At 41.8% G+C, this 14,619-nt stretch overlaps 1 protein-coding gene and 1 pseudogene across 1 annotated transcript in view; both read left to right on the top strand.

Annotated features, from left to right (window-relative positions):
* Nucleotides 1-14,619, top strand: part of ADGRA1 (adhesion G protein-coupled receptor A1) — a 475,442-nt gene that overhangs the window by 71,932 nt on the left and 388,891 nt on the right. The window lies entirely within an intron of this gene.
* Nucleotides 9,192-9,351, top strand: LOC140915412 (U2 spliceosomal RNA; annotated as a pseudogene).

Raw genomic sequence — 14,619 nt, 5'->3', positions numbered from 1 at the left:
CTGACACTCCAGGGTAGGCTTCAGCAATAGCTGAGCTCCCTCCTCAGCACTGGCAGCTTCCTTGCAGGCAGCTTCTTTCCCTGGGTCAGACCGAGTTTGCCAACTTCCCCCCTCCCCCCCGTGTGTGAGAGAGAGAGAGAAAACAGCACCTCCCTCTCCCAGTTGGCAGAGGGGGGTGAAAACAGTGTGTCTCCCTCCCAATGTGTGTGGGGGGGTGAGGGGTGAAAACGGTGCACATTGTGTCTGCCGTGGGAATGGGGTGGGGGCAGACAACCCAGATGTGCCTACATTTAAGATGCAATACAGTCACAGTACAGTGTTTGCTTTTTTGTTGTTGCCTCTGCTGCTGCTTAACTGAATACTTCCAGTTTCACATGGTGTCTGCTTGACTGGTCAGTCCGTAACTCTGGTGTTTATATCTGGAGAAGCCCACGTTGTCTCCAGGTGCAACACCTACCACTCCTTTCCCAGCTGAACTAAACAGGCATGGGAAGACAGACTCAAGAAATGCTTTATGGAATGTCTCTAAGGCCACAGTCTGACCCAGATTGATCAGAGTCCCCCTCCCCCGCATACACCAAGAAGCATGCCGCCAAGTTTGGTATAGGGTATGGAAGGAAAGCTGATATAGTTAGATCATCCTGGAAGTCTCCTGCAGATGCAGCTGACACAGCATCATGAGCCATGGCTTTAACAATAGCTATGCACAGAGCATCATGGCTTCATTCTTCGAGATTTCCTCATGATGTACAATCCAGGAAGAAGGACCTGCCCTTTGACTGGAATAATCTCTTCAGCAAAAGCCAGATGAAGTCTCTGCATTCACTAAAAGACTCAAGAAGATCCTTCTGGTCACTTGGAATTGGCCTGAAGGGTAAGTGCCACAAAACCATATCCTATAGACCTCATAAAGTGCTCCAGCCCTTCTACCATCAAAAGGCTTCTGAGTGTCCATGGAAGAGGCAGATGATACACTGTAGTAAACAAACGGCTCTTCCAGCAACACCTTTCCAGCCTCAACCCCAGATCAAGAAATACTTTTGGGAGCCGTGATCAACAGATGGAATTCATAGATTCATAGATTCATAGATATTTAGGTCAGAAGGGACCATTATGATCATCTAGTCTGACCTCCTGCACAATGCAGGCCACAGAATTTCACCCACCACTCCTAAAAAAGACCTCACACCTATATCTGTGCTATTGAAGTCCTCAAATTGTAGTTTGAAGACCTCAAGGAGCAGAGAATCCTCCAGCAAGTGACCCGTGCCCCATGCTACAGAGGAAGGCGAAAAACCTCCAGGGCCTTCCAATCTGCCCTGGAGGAAAATTCCTTCCCGACCCCAAATATGGCGATCAGCTAAACCCTGAGCATATGGGCAAGATTCATCAGCCAGATACTACAGAAAATTCTTTCCCGGGTAACTTGGATCTTACCCCATCTAAAAACCCATCACAGGCCATTAGGCCTATTTACCATGAATATTTAATTACCAAAACCATGTTATCCCATCATACCATCTCCTCCATAAACTTATCGAGTTTAATCTTAAAGCAAGATAGATCTTTTGTCCCCACTACTTTCCTCGGAAGGCTATTCCAAAACTTCACTCCTCTGATGGTTAGAAACCTTCGTCTAATTTCTAATCTAAATTTCCTAGTGGCCAGTTTATATCCATTTGTTCTTGTGTCCACATTGGTACTGAGTTTAAATAATTCCTCTCCCTCTCTAGTATTTATCCCTCTGATATATTTATAGAGAGCAATCATATCTCCCCTCAACCTTCTTTTAGTTAGGGTAAACAAGCCAAGCTCCCTGAGTCTCCTTTCATAAGACAAGTTTTCCATTCCTCGGATCATCCTAGTAGCCCTTCTCTGTACCTGTTCCAGTTTGAATTCATCCTTCTTAAACATGGGAGACCAGAACTGCACACAGTATTCCAGGTGAGGTCTCACCAGTGCCTTATATAACGGTACTAAAACCTCCTTATCCCTACTGGAAATACCTCTCCTGATGCATCCCAAGACGACATTAGCTTTTTTCACAGCCATATCACATTGGCAGCTCATAGTCATCCTATGATCAACCAATACTCCAAGGTCCTTTTCCTCCTCCGTTACTTCTAGTTGATGCGTCCCTAGCTTATAACTAAAATTCTTGTTATTAATCCCTAAATGCATGACCTTACACTTCTCACTATTAAATTTCATCCTATTCCTATTACTCCAGTTTAGAAGGTCATCCAGATCCTCCTGTAGGGTATCCCTGTCCTTCTCTAAATTAGCAATACCTCCCAGCTTTGTATCATCTGCAAACTTTATTAGCACACTCCCACTTTTTGTGCCCAGATCAGTAATAAAAAGATTAAATAAGATTGGTCCCAAAACTGATCCTTGAGGAACTCCACTGGTAACCTCCCTCCAACTTGACAGTTCACCTTTCAGTAGGACCCGTTGTAGTCTCCCCTTTAACCAATTCCCTATCCACCTTTCAATTTTCCTATTGATGCCCATCTTATCCAATTTAACTAATAATTCCCCATGTGGCACAGTATCAAACGCCTTACTAAAATCTAAGTAAATTAGATCCACTGCGTTTCCTTTATCTAAAAAATCTGTTACTCTCTCAAAGAAGGAGATCAGGTTGGTTTGGCACGATCTACCTTTTGTAAAACCATGTTGTATTTTGTCCCATTTACCATTGACTTCAATGTCCTTAACTACCTTCTCCTTCAAAATTTTTTCCAAGACCTTGCATACTACAGATGTCAAACTAACAGGCCTATAATTACTTGGATCACTTTTTTTCCCTTTCTTAAAAATAGGAACTATGTTAGCAATTCTCCAATCATACGGTACAACCCCTGAGTTTACAGATTCATTAAAAATTCTTGCTAATGGGCTTGCAATTTCTTGTGCCAATTCTTTTAATATTCTTGGATGAAGATTATCTGGGCCCCCCGATTTAGTCCCATTAAGCTGTTTGAGTTTCGCTTCTACCTCAGATATGGTGATGTCTACCTCCATATCCTCATTCCCATTTATCATGCTACCATTATCCCTAAGATCCTCTTTAGTCTTATTAAAGACTGAGGCAAAGTATTTGTTTAGATATTGGGCCATGCCTAGATTATCCTTGACCTCCACTCCATCCTCAGTTTTTAGCGGTCCCACTTCTTCTTTCTTTGTTTTCTTCCTATTTATATGACTATAGAACCTTTTACTATTGGTTTTAATTCCCTTTTCAAGGTCCAACTCTACTTGACTTTTAGCCTGTCTCACTTTATCCCTACATATTCTGACCTCAATAAGGTAGCTTTCCTTACTGATCCCTCCCTTCTTCCACTCCCTATATGCTTTCTGCTTTTTCTTAATTACCTCTCTAAGATGCTTGCTCATCCAGCTTGGTCTACAACTCCTGCCTATGAATTTTTTCCCCTTTCTTGGGATGCAGGCTTCCGATAGCTTCTGCAGCTTTAATTTAAAATAATCACAGGCCTCCTCTGCCTTTAGTTTCATAAATTCTTCAGTCCAATCCACTTCCCTAACTAATTTCCTTAATTTTTGAAAGTCAGCCCTTTTGAAATCAAAAACCCTAGTTGCAGATTTATTTTTGTTAATCCTTCCATTCAGTTTGAACTGAATTAGCTCATGATCACTTGAGCCAAGATTATCCCCTACAACCATTTCCTCTATGAGGTCCTCATTACTCACCAAGACCAAATCTAAAATGGCATCCCCTCTAGTCGGTTCAGCAACTACTTGCTGAAGGAATCCATCAGCTATCGCATCTAGGAAAATCTGAGCCCTATTATTATTACTAGCACTCGTCCTCCAGTCTATATCTGGGAAGTTAAAGTCTCCCATGATCACACAGTTTCCATTAGTATTTACTTTATTAAAAACATTAAAAAGGGCTCTATCCATATCCAAATTAGATCCCGGCGGTCTATAGCACACCCCAAAAACTATCCCAGGGGAGGCTCTAATAGTTATCTTCCCCAATTTAATTGTTGCCCAGACAGACTCAGTCATATCCATTTCATCGCTTCTTATTTCTTTACATTCTATCTCATCATTGATATACAGTGCTACTCCACCACCTTTACCTTTATTTCGGTCTTTCCTAAACAGCACATACCCTTCAATACCTGTAGCCCAATCATGACTACTATTCCACCAGGTCTCTGTTATACCTATAATATCTGGAATTCACGCTACCCAAGTCTTCTCTTCTTCAGTTTGGAAGTCACCTGGCCCACTTTTTCCATACTTGGCAGGACATCACAACAGACAGATGGAGACTTGATATAGTATAATCATGCTAAACTGAATTCCTTTCTCTTCCTCCTCCAAACCTTGCTTCCCTGTCCCTGTTCTGGTATCCCTCTGACAAGAGGAGACTTGCCCAAGTAGTAGTCTCCCTCCTCATTCAAGGAGCCTTAGAACCAATACCTCAACAACACAGAGGGAAGAGGTTCTACTCAAATTTCTTCCTCAGATCAAAGGATCTAACACAATGCAGTATATTTATTTGTAAGCTGAGATTGAGAATGCTTCCTTTGGCGTCTATCATCCCGTCATTGTCCAGAGGGGATTGGTTTATGGCTCCAGGTATCAAACATCTTGCCATGCAACTGAGAGCCCACAGTTGCAAATGTGCTCCTGTCTCACCCTCCAGGGTAACAGTGTCTTATGCTTATGTAACCTCATTTGGGAGATGGTCTTCACTGTCTACAGGCTGGCTTTGCTCAGACAGTATAAACAAACTAATCTCCCTCTGTCAAGAAGTGAGGACCTCCCTGACTTGGTGGGAGAACAAGGACCAACAGAGTTCTGTTCACTATGACTTTACCACAGAAGTCTCTCATCACGGATGCCTCTGTTTTTGGTGAGGATGCCCACCTGGTTGAACATTCAGCACAAGGCATATAGTCAGTGAAAGAAGCCAAAATGTCCGTAAACCAACTTGAATTCAGAGTGGTCTGGAAGGCTTCCAAATAGTTTCTCCCCATCATGAGGTCTCACCACATTCTAGTGATGTGGGCCAACGTTGCCATGCTAGTCTATGTAAACTAACAGGGAGGAGCAAAATTCACCCCTCTCTACAAAAGCTGTATAACTCTGGAATTGGTATATTTGACATCAGATAATTCTGTCAGCCGTGCACATACTGAAAGTACCCAAGACCCAGGCAGACAGCCTCGGCAGTTGCTTCTCTCAGGACCACAAGTGAAAGCTTCATGACTCAGCAGACCGTATTCCATCTTTGGGGCTCCTTGTCCTGCAACCTCTTAGCATCCTACAAGAACAAAAAGTGTACAAATTACTGCTCTGGGGGACTTTGGGTCAGAACTTCATGGGAGATGTGCTTCTGGTCCCTGGTCAGAGCAACTAATGTATGCCTTTTCCCCCATTCCCTTATTACCTCGAGTCTTGAGGAAAATCTGGCAGGCCAAAACATGGGTCATACTGATAGCTCCCATTCGGCCCAGGCAATTCTGGTTTCCCAGCCTCCTTCAGTTTGTCAGCTCATCTGCATGTCACCTTCCAGAACCTGTTGATGCAGCACAAAGACAGAATCAAGCATGCCAATCAAGACTCACTGCACTTGACCACTTTGTATTTGGATGGGCATCCACTTAGAGACTGCGTGCCCAGGAGATGTCCAGTCTATTCTCAACAATAATAGAAGGGAGTCTACTAAACAATTGTTGTGCAGCCCAGTGGAAATGATTTTCCATAAGGGCTCATAACCACTACACTTATCCAGAAGAATCAGACATCTCTGCTATCCTGATCTACCTCCTTCCCTAAAGTCTTCAGGACACACTTTCAACTCAGTGCATGTTTATTTGGCGGCTCTCCGCACCTGCCGTCCCCCCACTGATGACTACTCCAATTTTGTCCATCCGATAAGGATCCACTTCCTTGAAGGCTTACTTTGGCTCTTTCCTCCTGTACGCAAGCCAACTTCAATGTGGGATCTTAATCTTGTCCTAGTGGCACTCATGAAAACTCAGATTGAACCATTGGCCTCCTGCTCACTGTTGTTGAAGATGTGTGGTCCCTGTCTGTATTCCACTACCTGCCCTCTTTTCCATCTACTTCAGCGCATGACTTTATTGGCCATAGAGAAGGAACTGGAGAGGTGGCCAGTCTGCACCACCCCTTATGCCTTTGGTTTGGAGCATGAGGAGGCAAAAGGCATAGGTATGGAACAATAGCCACTGCTGAAAAAATTTCTAATATCAGGTGCATGGTGCATATGCATACTCCACAGTGGAATACAAATGGGAACCAGTGCATCTTGAAGTACTTGGGTTACAGAACAGGTAAATAATCCCACTTTGTACAGTGAAATAAGAGAGTTTTGTTTTCTGTTCATATTTAGATAAACCACTTGAAAATAATCTACAGAGTTAGAAATTAGTCTAGAGTGTTATTTTTTTCAATATCTGTGGGCAACTAATTTTGCCAGGGTATCTAAATTGGGTAAGAATAAATGCCTGTCTAAAAATATCCAGTGTACTTTCCGCTGAAATTATCTTTCACAGCCCCTCCTAAAAATAACTGCAATAAGGAGTTGCTATCAAAAAGTAGCTGCTTGTATTCATCCTCAGAGCTGCATTTCAGTGATGTATGGATAATGTTTTTATATGCAATCTCTACAGAGTTTTTTAGGATTGTTCAGAATAATAAATGCTATATAAAATCTCATTTATCATTATTTACAGTTGAAATTGGCATGAATAATGTTGTTCACATTTAAGATTTGTTATAGTTATGTGTTAAGGTGAGTCACTGAGGTACTTAAACATGTGAGTAATCCACCTGTTGTCAGTGGGACTACTCAAGTCCTTAAATGTAGGCATTTGCTAAAGTACCCTGACCTGGCCCTGGACCAGGGCCTAACTTAGGAAACTAATATATGCCAAAACATATAAACGCTTTGCTATACATCATTAGAGCTAATAAATACGTTTAATATTGTTAGTTTTAATTATTATGGGTTAAATGAGGAATAGCTGTGATGTATAAATGAATACTTGCTTAGCTCTCTAAACTATACCAAATCACTGCATTGGTATAGAAAGAACCAAAGTGTGAAATTCTTTCAGACAAACTTTATTGCTGCTTCCCCCCCCCCCCCCCGCAACCCCTAGAATTACAGAAATAGTGGATGAAGTGAAAGCAGTAAACCGAATATATTTGGATTTTAGTAAGCAGTCATGGGATATGAGGAAAGGTCCTCTCACGGATTGGTAACTGGTTAAAAGATATGAAACCAAAGGGTAGGAATAAATGGTCTGTTTTCAGAATGGAGAGAGGTAAATAGTGGTGTCCTCTGGGGTCTGTTCTGGGCCTACTCCTATTCAACATATTTATAAACGATCTGGAAAAAGGGGTAAACAGTGAAGTGGCAAAATTTGCAGATGATGCAAAACTACTCAAGATAGCTAAGTCCCAGGCAGACTGTGAAGAGTTACAAAAGGATCTCTCAAAAGTGGGTGACTGGGCAACAAAATGGAAGATATAATTCACTGTCGATAAATGAAAAATAATGCACATTGGAAAATATAATCCCAACTATACATATAAAATGAGGGGGTCTAAATTACCTGTTACTATTCAAGAAAGAGATCTTGGAGTCATCGTGGATAGTTCTCTGAAAACATCCACTCAACGTGCAGCGGCAGTTTAAAAAAAAAAGCAAACAGAATGTTGGGAATTGTTAAGAAAGGGACAGATAATAAGACAGAAAATATTATATTGCCTGTATATAAATGCATGGTATGCCCACACCTTGAATATGGCATGCAGATGTGGGTGCTCCATCTCAAAAAAGATGTATTGGAATTGGAAAAGGTTCAGAAAAGGGCAACAAAAATGATTAGGGGTATGGAATGGCTGCCATATGAGGAGAGATTAATAAGACTGGGACTTTTCAGCTTGGAAAAGAGATGACTAAGGGGGGATATGATTAAGGTGTGGAGAAAGTAAATAAGGAACTGTTATTTACTCCTTCTCATAACAGAAGAACTAGAGCTCACCAAATGAAATTAATAGGCAGTACGTTTAAAACAAACAAAACGAAGTATTTTTCGCACAAACTGTGGAACTCCTTGCTTGAGGATGTTATGAAGGTTAAGACTATAACAGGGTTCAAAAAGAACTAGATAAATTCATGGAGGATAGGTCCATCAATGGCTATTAGCCAGGATGGGCAGGGATGGTGTCCCTGCCCATCCCTGCTCTGGGAATGAGCAATAAGGAATGGATCACTAGATGATTACCCGTTCTGTTCATTCCCTCTGGGGCACCAGGCATTGGCCACTGTCAGAAGACAGGATACTGGGCTAGTTGGACCTTTGGTCTAACCCAGTATGGCCATTATGTTCTAATTTAAAACATCTTATATATTGAAATCTTACACTCAGAGCTTCCCCAGAAAGAATCTGAAAAATTGGATGAGTTTGGATATTAGAAACAAAAATGATTGAGCCAAATATATTGATTACGAAGAGAGAATAACAACTAAATGTATTGCTTTGCTAAGAGAATACTAAGATCTTTAGTGGTTTAAAGTGTTTATTAGAGGCAAAGCGGTCCAGTGGGGAAGGTGCTGGAGTGGGAGTTAGAGCCATTCTTAAAACTATACAGTAAGCCAATGGGCAGTCACTTAAGCCTAGCCTACACAGAAAACATATATTGGCGTAGGTCAGTCAGGGCTGTGGAAAAACCGACACCTGTCTGTCAGCTTTGTGGCTACGCCTGGCTTGCGAGACAGCTCATGGTGTCCGACATCATCAGGTGGTCCAGAGACATCTACATGGAGTACATCACGGGATTCTGTCAGTACTAGGATGAGTAAACGAGACTGCCGGTCAGGGAAAGAAATAACCCACTTCCTCCCCTGATGAACCAAGGGTCACACCACACCCATGTACCGATTCGCTACACCAAGACTGACTTGGACTCTAAATACATTCTATGGGTGGCATACCCGAGATCACTTATTCACTGACTCTTTAAAAACTCCCACACCCCAGTCTGGGTCTATGCTGGTTATGTACTATGTATGTATCTTGTGAACCTTGTAACCAGTACTTGTAATGTTTCACAACTCAAGCCTGACCCCAGATGTACAGTACCTTCCTTCTTAACTTGTGTAAATTTGATTTTAAACATTCACTTCAATAAATTTTTTAGATCTGTTCTGATCAGTTTAGTATCAGATCTGTCTCTGTGAAAACTTTATATTAACTGGGTGTTTGAAATAGGAGCTTGTTCCATCTACTGCATGCATTAACCTGGTATTGCAGAACTGTCAAGAACGGTGCATCTCCCCTGGTGAGAACTTTTTTTATAATACTCACTCCTGCCTTGAGTGCAGTGGACTGGACTAGATGATGTCTCAAAGTCCCTTTTAGTTCTATGATTCTTTGATTCTATGACATAACTATGCTGACATAACCCCCAGCATAAGTGTAACTACGTCTAGAGAAGAGGGTTTCTGTCTACTTAGAAAACGTTGTTTGAGGAAGTGATTCACTACATTGACAGTAAACCCCCTTCTGTTGGTGAGAGAGTAGGCTGCATCTACTCTCAGGACTATGCCGACACAGGTATGTCAGTGTAGTCTCTGTAGTGTAGACATACCCTCAACCTCTTTAAGCATCAGTTACCTCATCTGTAAATTGGGGATGATTTCCCTCCTTCATAAGGTGCTTTGAAATAAAGGTGAAAAGTGTTCTATGAGAGCTAGGTATATTTTTTTTATTTGGAATTTGTAAACACAAAGGAAAGGGGGAATTATTTAAAAAAAATTTTTTTGTAAGATTTCTTATAGCTTGATACATTTAAATTTCTCTGATTTCTGCTCTGATCCAGCATGCTATACTTCAACGCTCTACGGGCACTCTGATCTCTAGGTCCCTAGCAATTGAAAGGGACTTTAATTGCAATGCTGAAGGGCCCTGTCAGGTGCTGGGATATCTGAGAGCCACTCGACTTTCTTAGACAAATTGTCCTGAAACAGCAACGGGGAATAAAGGTTCCCATTGAATGTAGTATGAAAAACAGACAAAATCATTTGATGTCAGAGGTCAGAGAGGAAAAGGCTTCTACTTTAGGAAGTAGGAAGGACTTGGGAAGGGGAAAGGAAATGTGTTTGAGAACATTAATTATGGAGTTGTTTTAAGTGTGAACAATGTTATTTTTTTAAATAAGATAACCACCAAGATCTGGGCATATCTCACTTGATCATTTACATGTCATTGAGGGGGGCCTCAAGCACTGGAACATCTCAGTCCCTCTTATTTTGTGCCTCACATGATAACCTCCCATCTTCCGTGAGCTATAATACTTTGGTCAAATTTTGGCTATTGGGTTTAGCATGCAGGTGCTGGGTTGTGTTGGAGGCCTTTGATATATAAGAAGTCAAATTGGTGATCCCTTCTACTTTTAATTTCTATGATTTTGTGACTGGTTTCTAGTACTAGTTGAGATGCCTTACTTTCACATGTGCTGACAATCTCTTTCCGCTAAAATAGTCCATGTATGAAAAATATTAGTACAGATGCTTAAAATAGACTGAGACATTCTTTGATATTCATTGTGTATTTTAGTTCTGTCTCCAAATTGCTCTAAAATAAGTTACTCTAGCTAATCTATGCTGTGCTCATTACCATGGCATCTGAGCATCTAACTGACTGATTTTTAAAATTTTGCTATCACATCACAGTATGTCAGCTTGAAGCACCACAGTGGAGCAATAATTGCATATATACTGCCTTTTGTTCTTTTCAAATTATTTTGAGGTGGAACAGAAATGTCGGTGTGCTAAAAGAATAATGTCTAAAACTGATGAAACATTTCCAAGATAATGAAACAGATTAATGGCTTTCTGTTGCAACTATATATCAAAAGTAAAATATATCCGTTAATTTTCCATTAGTAAACTATTACTTGAAAAAAAACCCCTATTGATGAAAAAGTAAAGGGCAATTAAACTATTATTATTCATAGCCAAAGTGTGATTCCTGGCATCTGATTTTCTAAATTCCCTAATTAACAATGTATTGCAGAGAAACCCATCTCCAACAACTACACTGCTTAAAGGGCAGCATGGCTTTCAATAGCAAGAATGGCTGCTCTGGGAGCCCATCATTTCCCTCACTCCACTGAATAGAGTGAGTAGCTTGTGGGGGAGGGGGCAGATCTCTGCTCCACTCACACTGGTGGCAGAGGGCACACACCCACCCACCCCCACTCCAACCAGGACCCAGTATAGGGCAATTCCTACATGCACACACTCCCAGTTAAGTCAGGAATGGGCCTCTTTATGTTGAAAAATTGTTTTGACTTCTTTAAACTGCTAAAGCATTTCTGTTATTTGGAGCAGTGACTTTAAGTTTGGCAGGGAGAATAGTGATTCCTGACGTCAGAGACATTTAAATCTGCCCAGAGTTGGCTAAATTATAAGCTGTGGAAAATTGCTATTTGCACTTGTCCAGACATTTTCTGCTGCTTAATTTTCTGAACATTCCAACTGTACTATCATAGAGTCGTGGGACTGGAAGGGACCTTGAGAGGTCATGCATGATCCTAGGCCCCATTGAGATTTCTGAATTGTTCTGAAGTAGCCACACAGAACTGAATCTCTGTATGAGACACAGACAAAATGGATCTTACTCCTGCCACTATCCTCTAGCAAAATACTGTTAGGCCTATGGGAGCAGGTAGTAGCACAGAAGACAAAAGATTGTGAGTTCTGATCTCACCTCTTCCACAAAGTGGTTATTAATTTTGTGCCATGGATCACTTTATTATTGAGCAAGACCTTATCCCTACCCTAGGGGGCATGCAGGTATCTTCATACTCTTCTCCCCGTCCGTCACCAGGCTGCCTACATCCTTCTCCATTTTACAGGAGTAACTAAAAGTTTGCACAAGCTCACGCTTGCGGACTTTGGGCTTGACCCCAGACTTGTAATATGCCAAACTCAAGTTTTAGCCATGATACACCTCAGAGAGAATCTGCCAAATCTGTGCGCTTGGGTATGCTGTCTGTAAATCTGCTACTCTTGCATATGTTATGCACTGTGTAGTGAGTTATGTGTTTATCGTCTAATGGCTAGTCCACAGTGGTTAACAGCCTACTGCTTCTGTTAGCTAATAGTTACTCCTGTAGCTCAAGTCATTAGGTGTCTTTGGGGAAGTGGTAAATATCCTACATTTCTAGCCTTACAGATGATTTATGCAGAGGGATTTTACAAATGTGCCTCCTGAGGAGAACTTTGGCAGACTTCAGATGCTCAGAGGGAGCCCCCACTAAGTTCAGATATTTACTGACTGGTCTGTTGCTGCTACCTAACTAAGCTACTCTTTTAGTTCAAGCAGCAGAAGTCTTGTTACAGGTTTAAAGGTCCCAGATTTAAACCCTGCTGATGAGGGATATTACAGTTGCACATAATGGCATTTTTTAAAATTTACTTTTCTGTTAAACAATGTTTAAAATGCCTAGGAAGTTCCATATCAACCCCCTTCCCACCCCCCCCCCCAAAAAACCCCATATTAAGTTAACAATATTAAGTGTCCAAACTCAAACACTTGAAAGTTGTGTCCTGACAGGATTAAGATTACCCATATAACCCTGATTCTGCCCCCTGGTGCACTATGATATACATTTTGTTCTCCCGTTGAGGAAAACAGCTGGGAATGTTGTGGATTGTAGCCGGATTCCTCTAATGGTTAATAATTGTGTTGATTGTCAATGGATATTAATTTATTGAACTGGGGGTAACAGGGTTTTTGTCCCAGAATCAGGCTTCACAGAATTAAAACTAACAAGTTCTATATCTTGCAGGGTTATCCTGAGGTGTGTGGCAAAGACACTCGCACTGAAGGCAAAGCAAAGCCTTAGCTACTTTTAGTTAAACAATCAGTAAAGACAAGAAAACTCCTAACCACATAAATAAATAGCAGTAATATAGCATTAGGGATATCTTTGATGTCATCCTCTGCATATGCTCATCTACTTATATACTCGTACCCTTCCTTGAGGACCTGGAGGTGAGAGACAAAGCCCTGTCCCTGGTCCAGACTCCCAATGCCCAGAGGTCAATGGTAGATCATAACAACGAAGAGCTGAAGGGTCAGTGATGGAAAGTTGGCCCCTGCTGCGTGGTGGCTTGACCTATTATAGGGCCTGGGTAGTATCACGAATATTCATTCAGATGCCCAGCCTCCCATGTCCAAATCTAACTTCCTCAGCCTTGTACTATTGGTGTGCCCTTATCAACTAAAGTTTAATATATTAATGCCTTTTAGCTTATTATCATATTCATCATCATTGCTAAAGCAAGTTTATGGTTAAACATCTGCCAATGATTCTAACCTAAAATATCCAAACCCAATATCAGTTCATTGTTCCTGCAGTTGCCTGGTATCGTTTTGTACCAAGCCACTCTCTTGAGCAAGCTATTCCCAGTTCCCCAAAATCTAAAGTAACTGTCAGACCATTTTATATATGCTAAGCGTCATAGGCCCACTTTACTCATGCATGTCTGCTTAAGCCAATATTTTACGGGATACAGACCTAATAAATAAAAGGCTAATTTAGGTCTATGGGATAGAAGATGCCATCTGTATAGAGCAAGAAATCACTTGGGATATACCAGTAGTGTTTTTTTATAGCAGCCATAAGATCCTAGGACAAATTGAGCTATTATCCACATGAACAGTGAAGTCACTGAAGGCAGTAAGCCTTGGTGACTCCAGTGCCAGAACGGAATAGAAGTCTGTTTAATGTAGAAGGGAGCTCTGAAGTGCAATGGAGTGATCTGTACATTATGGCTATTCCCAAATTAATCCAACCCTAGCATTCACAAATATACGCTCAAATTAATCCATCCTTGGAGCCAGACAACCTCTTGATGATGACAGTGCTTATTCCCTCCGCCCTGGGCTCATGTTACATATGATATGTATGTAGAGAAAGAAGCTAACCAGAGGACCAACTGACTCATATACTAAATCTCACATAAACGGGAACCTCACCTATTTTTAAATCTTTATTAGGCGCTGACATTGCATTGCATTAATCAGGATACAGCTTCCAGTCTGCCAAAATCACATGCTCCAAAAATGAAACCCCAGGCAAAAGCAGTGGGAGAGAAATTGGAGCACTGAGGTTTCTGCTGTCTCGTCTTCCCATGCTTATCACAACAGGAACTGAACCTCAGAAATGTCATCCGTGTTCTCAGTTCACAGCATTTTCCGAGTTTCTAGGCACCTGTGAGGCAATGCATCAGTGCAACAGTGCCCCTTCTGGCCAAGTGTCCTGCAGCCCCTGGGCTCACATGGCCTAGTGGGGCTGTCAGTCTATTCCTGGTGCCCAGGAGTCTGAAAACCTTTCTTCACTCCCAAGTCCATCAGGGTTAGTAGGGGAACCCAGGCCCTCCCACTCTACTGGGTTCAGCTCAGGGCCCTTGAGCTAGATAAGCAGGACCCGGTTCTTTGATTCTGACAGTGCCCTGAGCTCCTTACTACCTGCCCCTTGGGCCTCTGCAGGTTCTCCAGTCTGTCGGTCAGTTCATACCCTTCTGGGCTGTTG

This window comes from Lepidochelys kempii, chromosome 7 (genome assembly GCF_965140265.1).
Source record: "Lepidochelys kempii isolate rLepKem1 chromosome 7, rLepKem1.hap2, whole genome shotgun sequence".
In the NCBI taxonomy this organism is placed as follows: Eukaryota; Metazoa; Chordata; order Testudines; family Cheloniidae; genus Lepidochelys; species Lepidochelys kempii.
Note: the sequence above shows the minus strand (reverse complement) of the source record. Positions and strands in the feature narration are given on the sequence as shown.